The 11,551-nt window shown below is 46.5% G+C and overlaps 1 pseudogene; it reads left to right on the forward strand.

Moving 5' to 3' along the window:
• Positions 1-9,788: 9,788 nt before the first annotated feature.
• LOC119432079 (U2 spliceosomal RNA) lies at positions 9,789-9,966 on the forward strand (annotated as a pseudogene).
• Positions 9,967-11,551: the final 1,585 nt, after the last annotated feature.

An 11,551-nucleotide genomic window follows, 5' to 3' on the forward strand; every position in this document is an offset into this window, starting at 1 on the left:
GCGGCGATGACGACCACCAGGTTAAGCGGAAGACGCTACAGAAATAGCTCACGGAGAAGACGGCAACTGCAGTCTTGCGTGCTGTCGCCGAGGAGCTGAAGCTTGCGGTGCAACAGCCGAGACGGTCGGCGGTCACCCAGTTCCCCCGTGTTGAGAAGCTGCAAAGGCGACAGCGCTCGGAAACAGTTTAGCATGTCAGCACAGTGTCGTTGAAGTAGTCGTAAGGCATGTTCCGACGCGGAGCTCTCATCACGTCTTCGAACTCATCACTCACTCCGGAAGATTGCGTCGGCACAACGTGGAGTTACATCACTCGTTGTGGTGTGATGCGGTGTTAATCGAAAAGAGTCTCGAATTATGTGGAGCATAGGGTGGGGCTCTTCGGCCAACCTGGTGGCATCCGACCTCGACATTTTTCATTCCGCCCATCTTGTCTCTGCCGGAGGGCACCTTGGTTTACATTGTCGATTGTGGTATGTGTTGCCACTGTGCATGACCATCGGTGTACGTGCGTGTCTTCAAACTCACTGTCCGGGTCACAAAGCTATAGGGGGAGGAATTCGTGCCATATAGCACGACCTGCATGGTCAAACGATTTCATGAACGTGAGACCCCCGCGAGAGCTGATGTAAGAGCGTGTAGCTGAAGTTCATCTAATTGTGGATTAAGCATGCCTTCAACACCGGGATTCAGCGCCAGTAGCAGCGCCGCTGGGGGCGACAGCCAATTAGGTGTGGTGCTGCTGACAGCGGAGGCCTACGGAGGCCACGTGAGAGGGTCATGTCGCCAGAAATAAGCTTAGCTTGCCCAAGTAATTATTTGAAATTGAGACCTGCAAATTTATCAGGGAGTGATTGCAGTGCCTTCTGGTGGTGTCATTAAACTGCGAGCGCCTCCAGAAACACAGCTGTAAATTTGCGGAAACGCAGTACAGGAATGCACAATCTGTGCAGTGACAAGGTTTTTGTCACCCCACAAACAATGATGAGCCACGACTGAGTCAAAAAAGGTAATATCAGGGGTTTTACGCGCTAATCCCACCATATGATTATGAGGCATACCGTAGTAGGGCATCCTAGAAAAATTTGGACCGCATAACGTTCTTTACCTTGCACTCAATGCACGGTAAACATGCGTTTTCGCATTTCGGAGCAGTCGAAATGGAGCCGCCACGGCCGGGATTTGGTCCTGCGCCCTCGGGCTCAGCAAAAGCAACGTCGTAGCCACTAAGCCACCACGGCGGGTGACAACGGAGCTGTCCCTGTTTGGTTGCGTTACCAAAGTAATTTCAATGTGCAATGGAAAGCAAAGGAAGCTTCAACACTGACCCGCGTAAAGTTGTCGCTCTCCGTAAGACACGCCTACCGTGTCCGAAGTTGCTGGACCATTTTCGTAATTCTTCAGCGAGTCTTGTGTAAAACGACTATAGTGCTCTACATTGTTTAACTGTACGAGAGCAGTAACGTCTACGCTGCAATGTGCTCTCACATACTTAGAAAGCTTGCACCGGCATTCAGTATTCAGATTCGACGACCAATGAGTATTCGCGCCAGAATCGTTGTAATAAGAGTGTTGCTCTCATTCTTTGGGCATGGTACATTCCCTAATTTTTGAAAGGCTCTTCACTCGAACGAAACAATCATGCGAAGTTGCTGTGTCAATGTACGTGTTTTTCTTCTTCAAATCAGCGACATACGTGTTTTCTTATCCAAATCCGCCTTGTTTTTTTAAAAAAAAGTTTTAGAGGTAGTAAACCTGAACCGCGTTCAAAAGTTTTAACTACCGCATCATACAATTGGAGAAATATATTTATGTGATTTGTTGCATGAGAAAGCGTCAATGAAAAATGTCACGAACGTCGCGTTATTTCTTTAATTCCCCACCTACCCGCCTCCAAAGTATACACGCCTATGTCAGCTTCGATCCTCTAAGAATGAACCGCGAGTCTTCGTGAAGCTCCTTTTCGCGTAAACGATAGCGAACGTGATCTGTGGTACATCTAGAGCACGTGAGCTATGTACGTACGGGGCTGATGTTTTGTGTATGATTGAATTGTTCGCCGGAGAAGGTGATGGCTGGTAGAATCTGAACCATAGTGGCTACACACCCGGGCTACATGAAGCTGAGTGCGTCCGTGCCTGTTGTTTTGTGTGTGACTAAACTGCTGGCCGGTGAAAGTGTCTGCTAGCAGAGTCTGAACTAAGGTGAAAGCACGCCGTGTCTACGTGACGCCGACTTCGTCCGCAGCCATTGTTTTGTGTGTGATTAAATTGCCTGCCGGCGAAGGTGACCCCCCGTGAAGCCTGAACCACGACGAGAACCTGTGTGAGCGTGTATGTTTCACGTGTGCGGCTGGACGGCTAGAGATTGATGCCGACGCCTCGAGAGATTTATAAAAACGAGCCGATACGACACTTGGCCAGTCTGCTCCGGGGACGGTAAAGGAACGCCGAGCAACTCCCCGGCAAACAAGCCGTCGACATCGCGTCCCGACACCGAACTCCGCCAGCCGCCGTTGAAGACAGCCGTCGACGTCGAGGCGCCGACTTCGGAGGTCACTTACGAGCCGCGTCGGTGTAGATGGACTGTCGACGCGCCCGGATTACTGTATGTCGCTTTTGATTCTGTGGCCTGTAGACTCTAAATATTTTATTTCCCGATTACTGTGAGTTTAGCTTGTAACAAGAGACATATATAATTCATTTGTTTATGTTACGATCGTACATCGTAAAAGTCCTATATTGTTACAATTGTTCTTTACCATTGCTGCTTTCCTACTTTTATCTGTAACATAACAGCTACTAACTTAATGTAACAGCTACTACTTAATTACACCAGTTTGCATTGTTGTTGAGCCATCATATTAAATTACTGCTGTTTGCTTGTTTGATCCGGCCTCTGTCTCGTTCACGACGGCCATTGGCCAAAGCCAGGCACCAGACTCCACCCCCTTATGACACTTCTCAGGAGGAGCTAACGCATCGACTCTGAGTCGTCACAAAGAAAAACAATTTAGGAAAACGTTCGCACGATGGATAATGAAAGCACAATCAAATACTAATGAAGAGTCATTCATTTGATTAAAACCTAGTAAGCAAAACACCGGAATACGCACGTTCTTTAATATAAATGTAGAAAGGCAAAGAGGGTTTTGTCTAAATTACGTCTAAATGGCTAATTGTCTACCATATATTTGTCGAAAGTTCGAAACAATGCTTCGAAGATTTTAGAGCGACGGATACTTCAGACAATCAAGCCAGGTAATCACCTGCAGATGTTTTTTTTTTTTTTTTTTTTTTTTTTTAGTTTTTGACTTCCCCTATCCGGAGCGTCTTCTCGTAGCTCCGGCAACCATAAAACGGTGCACTTCGTGGAGGACCCAGGCCCGAAAATTGCGACATTCGGTTAGCACAACCTTTTCAGCGAGATGATCGTACGTTACAACACAAGCCTTGCGTCTAGCGCACACGAGAGAATTGAAAATTTTGCTCCAGATGACTTCACAAAGAAAAAAAAGGGAGCACACCGAAAAAAAAATACAAGAGCATTTCTACGTAAACATAAGCAACCTGTGGATAACTGTAGAAGATTTATTGAAAGGGCCAGGTCAGCTCGTTATATTTACAGCTATTTGAAATCATAGAGAACATAAGGAGGGAAGAACCAATCGAGGAATCGATAACATTTTTAATTTCTCAATTACTTGCATGGGGCAGTGGTTGGCAACTGTGAAGAAATACGTCTTTAAAAAATTGTTCTAATTGTAATCTGTAACTTTTTTTCTGTAACATTTGCAAGTCTGATTGGCACTGACGAGCTGTGTTGTTGCGAACTTGCCATTAGTAGGCGCAAGAGCCGAGATTCAGCCACCCTCGAGCTACAGCAAGCTGTTCGTATCGCGCAATCTTGCAGAAAACGGCTCTTATATTTACGCCCTAAACGCTTTGTGAGATAACAAATTGCCAGTTGAAATTAGGACAGACATTCAAACAAATATACCTGAACTCAATTGCTTCTCGAACATGGGCTGGGACACTAAAATGTAAATTAGGCCCTCTTCCAGGAAGTGTAAAAAGACTTCCCCAGTTGTCCATAGGGCACTGCGCCTACGGTATTGCAATGATCGGCAGGTCATGAGAGGTGGCAAGTGACAATGAGATACTATCGAACTAAAGTAATCTGTGTATTATCCCAGTACTGATTTCCTATGATACAGCCATACCATAGCTGGGCTTGGTATGGTAAGTGATTTTTCGCGGTCGCTGTCAACTTCCGGACAGTTCTGGCACCTCTGTCCCGTGGGGTCAACCAGCCATGCCGTAAATGAGTAACTTCCCTTGTGTACGGGGCTGATGGTAACGATTGTGTTGTTTCCTAGTTCTTCATCAAGAATGAATGTTTCTTGAATAGTTCTGGTGAAGCCCTTCGTTTCGGACATCACCTGCGAAACGAAAAAAAAAACAGGTTTATTTACAGTGCAATGCAATTCAATCATATATTTCTGTCAAAAGGGTGGTGGAGCCGGAAGGTAAAAGCAGCCCGTCAGATCGGTTTGAGAGGAGCCCACACTACAGTCACCTCTGTACGAAGGAATCCACGATACGAGCAAGCGAGAAACAGTATCAGTAAATAACGACAAATACGTCAGCCAAAAGCTTTCTAAAATAAAGACAGATATCCGCATGTAATACAGGATGTAAAGGAAATTTCAGGGTTCATTATTATAAAAACAGCAAATATTTGCTCGGAAACAAAAAAAAAATTCTAAGGTTTAGTTGTGTAGGTGCATAATAAATTTCCGCTGTATTCACTTGAATATGGGTACTGTACCTGGCAGTTTTTCACCGAAGTAGTTCGTTTAGGTTATAGTGAGCTACCCATTTCTTAGTGGCACGAGCGCCGAGTGAAAATGATGTTTGTTGAGCAGCAACTTCCGGTTAGGGAGCCGCTTCCGGTTTGCCACAGAAGTGGGACGAAATGAAAAATAAATAATAAAAGAACAGGTAGATACCGATGGTACTATTTATGGTTGATGATAGATATGAATAACATCAGAGCACATGTTTAGTGCCATAATGAGGTTAACAATTGTCAAAAATAGTTAGAAACAATTAATCAAATTCTAGTTGCCGTACACCAAACAAACAATCGCACACTTCAGATACCCACCACATCAGTGCAGGTTCCCGTAAAAACTCGAAGACCTGAAGTGACCTCATCAGTGACGACCTGAAGGGACGTCATCAGCGACGTCACACCAGGGGTACCCGGTCACTACTAATTAAAATGAAAGCAACCTAATTAGAGCTACACACCACCTGACACAGAGTGAACGCCTACCTAACACAGCGGAGGGATGACATCACTCCCTGCTCTCTCACTTCTCTCACCGGCTCGCCACCTGCCGTCGCTCGCTCGCGCGCGCTAGCTGCCGTCGTCGGCGCTCGTTACATGTTCTCACGTCAGCGGCTGAGGGCCGCGTAAGCTGCGCTTTGTGCGCCGTCCGCCAGGGGCTACGCGTCGTGCCCTCCTCACCCTCCTTCGCTCCTTGACACGCTCATCTGTGCATGGCGGTTTACCGCCAGTTCCCTTCGCTTGCTGCTCCGAGTTCGGTTGCCCACCCTACACTAGGGTACACCATCGCCGAGGTGCGAGTGCAACTAGCAGACACCTAAGTCAAGGATTAAGGTCGTGTCATTTTGTTTTTTCACGCAGGTGCCACGATTTCGGCATTCTGGGAGATGTATAATACATAGTTCTGGGTAAGGCTAAGGAACACTGCCGTGGACATGGTTTAAAGGGCCCCTAAACCATCTGAGATATTTTTTTGAACATTTCATGTAAACATCGGCATCCAGTTCAGAATGCCGTCTCGATCGACGATGCCAAGCACTGCAGCGCTACTAGCCGCGACCGCGCCACACACAGAAAAAAAAATGCCGTACTCCTCTCCTGGCCTTTTCGGTATCCCCAGCGGTTGTCACGATGTCAGCAGGGTGAATCTTGTGATGGCAGCGTCGGGGACGATGCCCATTGGTCGAACAAGAACCTACGACTTCCGGTTTGTCTGCTAGCAGGTACGCGCACCCCCTGCTCTTCCTTGTCGTGTTCCTCGCTTGTGCGCCCTCGCGAATCGGTAATTACAGCCCGAAACGCAAGTGCCAAATCGCTCGCGTTCCAACACAGTCATGCTTAGCGGTCAGGCCTGTTTATCTTGGGATACACAGGTGAATGTATTCTGCAAAAAACTATCTCATGCATCTGGACTGATGGCACGTTGTCGCACAATTTTTCCGACATCTGTCAAAATTCAAATATATCACGCACTCTTCCAGGCACATATCAACTACTGCAGCCTAGTATGGCTAACAACTACTAAGACAAATAGTATAAAAATCCACGTGTTACAAAAAAAGATAGTTCGATACATTGCAAACATTCCGTACTTATCACACACTGGCGTTGCATTTCACGCCTATAAGATTATGGCCTCTCATCACATATACAACTTTCGTATCTTACGCTCGTTCTATTTTTCGGCTAGCTCCATTCACGAATTCCTTACACACACAGCTTCATTAAACCCCGCACTAAGTAACAAATGCACACGAAACACGGACCTGTGGTTCACACCGCGTTTCCGCACGAACTACAAGTTACAAACTCTGGAACATAATTTACCTAGTATCTGAAACAGGTACAAGCATACCATGGGCTTTACTTTGAAACAGCTTAAAGATTATTTCCGAAACTTGTAGCTTTATAATGCTGTTAACTATCAGGATGCAATTGAAAATTGTACAAGTGGTTGTATTTTAAATCGCGACTAAACTTTTCAAACCTATATTATTGTTCGAAATGGATTTGTTATAAATTTTTACTGTTTGGTATATCTGTGATCTGTTGGTATATCTGTGATCTGTTAGTCTAATGGGTTTATTTGTGTATTTACAATATATACGTGTGTTAGTATATATGTGAGTATATGTGCAAGAATATGTGCATGTCAACTGTATGTGGTATCAATGGTTGTTTTCTTTTTCATCAGTCTGTTTGATCTCCAGAACGTCACCACTGCTAAAAGTTTTTAGGTGGCCCCGGCCTAGTCAAGCTGTAAAAAACAGCTTTTTGCCCAGGTATCCCTTCCAGAAATGTGTATTTTGTTTTCTGGAAAATAAAACTGTAATGGTAATGTAATGTAAAAATGATTAGCTGCGCGAACAGAGTGCGATAGTGTTGGCGTTTCCAGACGTGCGCGCAACACAGGGTCTATAGCAGCACGCTTCGCATGAACACGGGCCGGCACCGCAGCACCAGCGGGTAGCGGAGAAGCGCTGAGTCCACGTCCCAGTTACCGGCACGTTAACTCGCCGCATGCCGTTTGCCATTCGCGGGCCGCCGTTCGACGGCGGTTTTCCTCGCGAATGGCGAGATTTCCTTGCCGAAGAGAGGATGAGACCGCGACCCATTTGTGCGGTAAATGGCCTCGCTTCCACCACCGCCGATCGCTCGACGGCGCCGATATCGTCGCTAGGCCTTTTCCGGCTCACTTCAAAGCTAATACGGACGGCGCTTCGGAATAAATTACCGACGCTCACAAGCCTCAGTATTTTCTTACCGTTGTTATCGTTCTTCGCAATAATTGTACAGGAAGAAAACACGCTTATATTATCGGCGCCGTCGGCTGCGATGCGAGCACAGCGCAGCCGGTCGTCTCCCGTCGTAGCCGTGCACGGTAGCTGAGCTCGACAAGTATCGGAGCTCTGGAGTTCATGTTTAACTTTTGACAGTGGATGTCGTTCTTCATAAAATGTACAATTTACGCATCACTTTATCTGGGAAAAATTATTTTGCTTGGAACAGAAGCTGCAGCCGATGTTTTCGTCACCAGTGGCGGAGGCGCGCTGCTTCGCAGTCGTCGATTGGCCCGTTCATCTCGCTGCTGGTGGTGCGCCGGCCGAACTGCCATCTACTTTGGATACCTCTCGCGTGGCAGACGTTCTAGGCCACGGGAGTCCGGTTTGCCGTCGGTATATTTGCCGCTAGCGTGGACGTGCCTTAAGCGGAAGTAGGAAGTGTTTTGAGAAGCGCGTTGGCGATGACGTATGTCACGTGAGATTAGGAGCAGCGCTCGGCGAAGAGGACAGACCAGCCGACGAGGAGAGTAGCGAAGGAAAGAGCGAAACGAGCGAGGGCCGTTTTAGGGGCGAAGCTCCTTAGGGTGTGGGTCTGTCCCTCCTCTGTAGTAGTAGTAGTAGTCGTCGTAGTAGGTAGCCACGTCTACTTTTATGAGAAAAAAAAAAATTCCGAAAGTTGTGGCCGTAGCGGAATCGAACCAGGGACCCCTCGCTTCTGAGCGCGTGGCGCTAACCACTACGCCACGAAGCGCACATGGACAGACGCACCACGATGGCAATAAATACCCAACATTAACGAAAGACTGCGCGTTTCTAACGCGTTTGTGCTAGCGCGTTACGGCCCGTGCAAGAAGCTGGTGTAAGACGCTGTGGCCTCTCCGCCTTAGAGTACTGCACGTTTCTAACGCGTTTGTGCTAGCGTCCCCTTAAGCGGGAGATGGTGCAATTATAATGAAGGGCGCTGTTATAAAATAGGAATGACGTCACATATGGCGCGTGTGATTGGTGGAAGTCAATCGTTCGATTTAGTGCGGCGAGACTGGGCGAATTACACGGAAGATTCACGGTTTACCGATGATTCCCTCCGGAGCTTCGCCCACTCATCATCATTCACCCCGTGGATATGCGGTGTTTTTTTCGATCATCAAACGCGTGTACCTCCGCTATTACGGCACCATTTCGAAAAATTATCGCGGCGACGTGTTCGTTGTAGACTCGTGCACAACTGCAACACCACAACTAAATTTCCACCTCTGGGTGGTTTAGGAGCCCTTTAACGCCGAGAAGAAGTTTGGATACCAATTCTTGAAAATCATTAGACTGTATCGTCAATTCTTCCTATCGCCTGTCAAACACCTTATTATTGTTGGCCAACGAATCGTAAGTCGAAGTCACCATGAACTAAGTTTTTGACCCTAATTTGCTAGGAATAATGTTTTCAAAATTAACTTTCCTCCCGGACAATTGAGCTTTGGAACTATTTTTCTGCCGGTCGATAGGCTTCTGCCTACATTTACCCACAGTTGCCACACGTTTGGAATATTTACTCGTATTTTGCTGACCATGTCCCATCACGCTTCATTTTTCTGTTCTAGTAATTATTTTTCATTTTGTTGTTCACGTATACCCACTCTTACAATATCCCTTCCGGTCAGCTGTATGTACAAATAAAAATAAACCAAATAAAAACGAATAGCTGCAACGTTCACTACAAGCGGTTCGATACATAGTATAAAACAATTTAGTGCCATTCCACTCTGTGAAGGTGGACGAACAGCGAAGCTCTGTGTGTGGTGAGTGACCGTTGTTCTGGTGAAACGTTTCAAGTTTGCTGGATTGGGGCCACACTGACGGTTGGCATTTCTTTCCACCTCGCAGTCCTGGCGGGCAGCACGCTTAAGCTCATCGGTGGTCTCTTTCCGCCCCGCCACGCCCATTTCCTTTTCTGTTCACGCCGACGTTCTCGGTAGGCACTCCGTTTTTCAGATCGTCCAACTTGTACAACAAGCGACCCAGCCATTTCATAGTCAGAGCTGAACTGAGGAAAGGTGCCTACGTAGAGCATGACGTCAGGAGACAAAGACACTCAGATTTATAGGCAATAGTTTCATAACGCGGGATGGTGCACGCGTCTATGGTGAGAACGTAGACATGGCCGACGCGAGTCAGTGTAGTATCTGTTCTTGTCAGCTTAATACCTGATAAGGGTTGTATTTGTACCAAAGACATTAAACCTAATTTTGCAAGCTGGCTGAGTGTTTGAAGCCTGCTTCACCTCCGCCGTGGGTCCGCCCGGTATAGCACCATCTCCGGTATCAGCTCACGTTTTTGGTCTACGGACATCCATCCGCTGGAAGCTAGCCATATATAGCTTCGCTGTAAAACGAAACAAGATTATCAACCATACGAGAGTGTGGAAAGGGGTCTCAGGTGCCTAAGCTCGGTAAATTCTTTTTTTTAATTTTATTTATTCTACCTTCAGGACCAAAAGCATTACAGATAGGAGTGCTTATGTACAATCAGCAACAAATATTGGAATATGCTTCGTGTCGCACTTAACTTGTGCGAAATTTTAAAAATATTCACGCGCCACGGTGATAGGCAGAATCAAGGTGACGTAATTTGCTGTCGCTTGGAGCACGTCAGACTATTCTTGTATTTAGCCTAATTAAACGTTTAGGTATTAACTAAACTCTCAAATATTCAGAGCTATAACTTGTTCATGAGAAAGTTGTCGAAAATCCTGAAGAAATTCTGATTCAGGTTTCCGCTGCTCAATATGTGCTACATAAGAGCTTTTTTCAAGGGTGACTGAAAGCCCGCCAAAGACGGAAAATCCCGCGTGATTAGCCCACCATACGAATAATAATCTAAAACAGGCAAAATTATTGTCTTACCCCCAAGGAGGACTTCCGCAAAACGTTCGAAAGCATCGTCTGTTTCACAAAGTTTAAAATAAAATTTCTGGTTCTCCCGTAATCGTGAGTAGATCTGAACAAGAAATGGCTGCAGACAAAGCAGGTGATACTAACCACCTTTTTAAAATAGGTGTAGTGCACGTTCGCAACAGCGCACCCTACCACACCACAACGCACCATACCGCATCAGGCCATACTTGTCACTGGTCCATATGGACGCAATAGTTTGCTATCACAGGCAAAACCTCATTGCAAGTCTCGTCTCGGCCAAAGAGCCATCCGCGTCGAGACGGACGCTGACGGTTGGGTCAACCAGCGTGGCGCCATCTATAGCGCCGCCGCAAAACCCACAGCGCGGAACTTACGGACCGCAGGCGTTGAAAAGAGCACAAGCAACCTTGTCTCAGCTCCAAAAGATGGTGATCAAGTGTAGTTCCCTGTATCTGCCTTTGAAATGTCGCTACCGGAAATGACAAATAAAACTTCACTGTAGAAGAAGTTACAGCTTCAGTGATATTGTGAACAAACATTAGGAAGAACTCGGAAGCAGTATTTCTGTAACTTGTTTGGGAGTAAATAACGCATGTAATGCGGTCCTGTACAAAGGGTTGTGGGCCAGAGGCCACATTTTATTGACTATTGACTGTTTGGCCGAATGTTTTCGTTTGAATGCCGCGATAACGGCTCTGGCATATGGCTTCAGATCATTTGAAGACAGCCAAGAATGGGAGCTAAAAGTATTTCGTGCCCAATATAAAATTTGTTCGCCCTAGACGAACAGACGCTGTTTGCAGAACATAAGCATCAGTTGTCTGTCCAGAGCTACCGAATTTTGAAGTTCAACATGCTTCGATTGTTTTCAAAGATACCAGTAAACGGCAATATCGAAAAACTGAAGCCAAAAGCATTTTATTGCGATTGCAATTATATGGACACTTCAACCGGGTTTCTGCGGTCGGCGTCGCCCTTCGCCGTCGCCGTGAGGTTCCGTATAGA

Source organism: Dermacentor silvarum, chromosome 10 (genome assembly GCF_013339745.2).
Source record: "Dermacentor silvarum isolate Dsil-2018 chromosome 10, BIME_Dsil_1.4, whole genome shotgun sequence".
In the NCBI taxonomy this organism is placed as follows: domain Eukaryota; kingdom Metazoa; phylum Arthropoda; class Arachnida; order Ixodida; family Ixodidae; genus Dermacentor; species Dermacentor silvarum.